The sequence below is a fragment of the Phaethon lepturus genome, unplaced genomic scaffold (genome assembly GCF_000687285.1).
Source record: "Phaethon lepturus isolate BGI_N335 unplaced genomic scaffold, ASM68728v1 scaffold12972, whole genome shotgun sequence".
Taxonomy (NCBI): domain Eukaryota; kingdom Metazoa; phylum Chordata; class Aves; order Phaethontiformes; family Phaethontidae; genus Phaethon; species Phaethon lepturus.
In genome coordinates this window covers 1-3,929 of record NW_010525604.1, presented here as the reverse complement: position 1 = coordinate 3,929, position 3,929 = coordinate 1, and the positions used below count along the sequence as shown (strand labels likewise).

General features: G+C 38.6%; 1 non-coding gene across 1 annotated transcript; it reads left to right on the top strand.

Annotated features, from left to right (window-relative positions):
* The first annotated feature begins 3,468 nt into the window (after positions 1-3,468).
* Positions 3,469-3,541, top strand: TRNAK-UUU. Its single transcript has one exon. It is a non-coding gene; the product is annotated as a tRNA-Lys (tRNA).
* The last annotated feature ends 388 nt before the right edge of the window (positions 3,542-3,929 follow it).

Below are 3,929 nucleotides of genomic sequence, written 5' to 3'. Positions count from 1 at the left end.
GCTGAAAGACAAATCTTAGCATTCCTGAAATTTGGCACGCTCCATCTTGTCCTAGAGAAGATTGTTAAAAAACAGGAAAATAGGTTTAAACCTAGGAGGAAGGAGGAATCTGAAGTCTCATTGGCTGTAGGATTGGCAGGATTTGAGTAGTGTATTATGAAAACTTAGTTGCCTTTAGTTGGCTTGTCCTCACTCCCCCAGCGGTAACTGACTGCAAGTGGAGGAAATACAGCAAATTAATTAAAACTTGAGGTAGAGTATACTGGCCTGTGCGCTAATTCAGCTAAAAGATGAGTGCTTTGCGGGGACTGAGCATGCCCAGTGCAGACTGAATCCTCAGCAAAAGATCTGTTGTATTATTACAATCCTCTCTTCAGCATCAGAGAATTAGTATTTTTCAGAGGTCAGACTGGCCTTATTCGAATGCAATTTTGCAGGCATCAGAATCTCTCAGAAGGTAATAATTTAATCATTCTGAAGCAAGCATCCAAAATTTCAGCCGAAATAGTTAATATTTGCCTAATTCAAGAAGAATTAAAGAAGTGTGCAATGTCGGGGAATATTAATTTCAGGAAGTAATTCAAACTTTGGCAATCCTAAAAGGATGTAAAGAAGTTTGTCTTGTAATTTCATTCATTAAATGATTACCACAGTATGATAATTTAATTTTCACTTGGGCAGTTAACAGTAACTTTTTCTTACCTTGTGTGTTTGCATGTGTGTGTATTTCACCAGGTCCTGGAGGTCTCAGCTGAGATTGTAAACTCTTTGTATTTGACATAACTGTGACGCAAAATAATCACAGGGGCCAAAACCCTGAAGTGTTGTGGATGATCTATCATTTTCCTCAGTCTACAGATTGGAAAGATAAATGATCCGTAAAAATCACATCCTTATATGTCTGCTAAATTGCAACGGTGATCCTATTTCTCCTTACACCCATTACACTGCTTTAACCTCAGGCTTATTCTTCCTCCCATGACTGCTTTCAGTCCTTTCTTCGAGAAATTCTCAATGCAAGGCTCATCAAACGCCAGGAATTTTCAGAGAGTTCCCAATGTCATCAGAAAGAAAGCAAACTTCCGATGACTTTGTACACCTCATGTCGCATCAGTCTTAGACTTCCCTGGGAAATTTGGTCAGTAACCAGATTAAAATAAACATTTAAGCATTTTGAAAATGTCATTGCAGTTCTGTTTTTTTCAAAATTCTTGTCGTGTTCTTGGCTTATAATATCATTGACATGACTTGGTCATGTTTTGTTAAGTTGGCCTTGCTGAGGAGAAATGCAGTTTAGAATTTTGGAAGATGGTTAAGAGGTTACAAGAGGTTGTTTTTGGATTTATAAAGATCATTATTTGTCCTTATAAACAGTGCTAGATTTGAACTGGTCTCCCTCTAAATCCAGCTGCTGGGTCACAGAAAAACATTGGCTTTCTGGCAGAAGAACCAGGAAAAGTGCAGAAGAGGGGGCTAGAGTGAGTGTGTTTGAGCAGAAGGGAGATTTCCTGAGAGGTTATACAGCGCAAGGATTGCAAGTCAGGCAGGGTATTGGAGGGCCGTGAGAAAGTGATGTAGCTATAACTCGTCCCGATGCAATGAGATATAAGGGACAGGGCATATATCTGCCAAGGACCTGTATAGTTATACTGATTGATGAGGAAAGGCAAACCACATAGTGTATTTGTGTCTTCTTTCTGTTCCTTTTGACCTTCATTCTTTTGAGACCATTTTTAGAAAGCTTAGTCACCGTGTGGCGTTAGCAATACATTTCCTGGGAGTTCTGGGACTTTCTGGGTGTTGCAACCTTAAATGTTTCTTAGGGAATTGTTTTATTTATGAAGCATCTTTAAAGATGTATTCAAACCAGCATTCTGTTTTTGAGCCAAATCCACTCTCTTGTCAACATGAAACTGTTCCTTCAATATTACGTCATTTTCTCCTCTTCGCTTGTCTTCGTGACAATGGTAACTAACTTGCCTATTGTAGAAGAAATAGGTTATATTTCACAAGATGGAGTTTTGAAGGAGTGGCAAGAAAAATGTATTAGTCAAGGTAAAAACCAAACATGGTTAAAAGTTGCCAAGTTTATTTCACTGTAGCTGTATACAGGTGTTATGCATTTGGAAGCCCCATGATTTGATGTCGGAGGAAAACTGATGCTGGAAAGCTAGAAGATAGGAATGTTTGTTATGTTCTTTTACAGATAAGTTCTACCTCCAAACAACTGCTAGGAAAGAGTCAGTTTCAGGCATGTGAGAGTATTTTAAAAGTTCTATATTTATCTATAGTTTATATATAATATTTGTATCATTTGTAAATACGATATGTCCGGGAATTGCCATGGAAAAAATAAATACTTGATACAGAATGTGATTTAATTATTGGCAAAAAGTGTTACATACAAGCAAAATCAACAGAAAATTACTCTCCAGCAGTATCTGCAACATATTTGCCATCTGCATTTACTGCAACAAGTATTTAGTGTTTAGTTTTCCAAACCGTCTACTATATTTTATGATATAATGGTAAATTATACAGAAATGTACTGTGATCCACCTGCCTATGGGAATCAGGGCTAGCTGGATTAGACACATCAAATCAGAGAATAAAATTGTACTGGCTTTATAACTTGATAAATTGCTTTAAGTGAATGTGAAGTGAAGGAAAGGAAAGAGGAGTCTTGGTAGGATGGCAGCTTAATTGACAGTTAAATGTGATTGAAAAACCTGGAATATTGACTTCTGAAACAGAGCCTCCAGTGCACTGTTTGCTACCTAGCCAATAAAATTCCTATTTTGAATGAACTGAAATTGCCACTAAGTATTGCCATAAAGACATAGGCTATAACTTTCAACACTGAGAATGTTAACGCTGTTTTTTGAAACACATTGCCGCTTATATAAACTGTATTTTAGATAGCTAAAATTTTCTTTACAGTTCCAATTCTATGAATATTTTAAAGGCTATTTCAAATCTACTTGGAAGTATATCTTTAATTGATTGTGTGTTCTTTTGCAGAGGTGACTTGAGATGTACAGAACTGACTACCAAAAGTTTTGTCTGCCATAAAAAGATAGAAGGTCCATAATTAAGTTTTAACATAAAAGCATTTCTGCGTTTTTACAGTTCTCGGAGCCTTTTAGAGCTGTGGATTTTTAAGGAGAAGATGCGTTGCTAAAATCACACCCTAGATGAAACAGAAATTCGATATAAAACAAAATTGTCCTCTGAGGACTGTTATGCTCTCTGTTTTCCCTCAACAAATTCACGCCAAGGCAGTTTTGACTGACTGGCTATTTCATTAATTAAAATGACAGCTCAAATTCTAGTATTGAACATGTAGCTACCAACAAAGTTTGATATGGTTGTTCCTTAGAACTCATCAAAGTTCTACAAAATTTTGTGAATATTTTGTGAAACATTGAAAAATAGTTGTGAAAATTTTGTGATATACAAAATTTGTGAGCCTGGATAGCTCAGCTGGGAGAGCATCAGACTTTTAATCTGAGGGTCCAGGGTTCAAGCCCCTGTTCAGGCGAAGGTGTTATCCTTTAGGAACCAGCACCTCCTCCCACTGTCAGGGTCACCCCCCTGCACCCCACACCTGCTTTTCAACATTCTCCTAGAGAAACTGGCAGCTCGTGGCTTAGACAGGTGTACTTTTCACTGGGTAAAGGACCGGCTGGATGGCCGAGCCCAGAGAGTTGTGTGAATGGCGTTAAATCCGGCTGGTGGCTGGTCACAAGCGGTGTTCCCCAGGACTCGGTTCTGGGGCCGGTCTTGCTAAATATCTTTGTTGATGACCTGGATGAGGGGATTGAGTGCTCCCTCAGTAAGTTTGCAGATGACTGCAAAACCCACCAAGCTGGGTGAGAGTGTTGATCTGCAGGAGGCTAGGAGGGCTCTACAGAGAGATCTGGACAGGC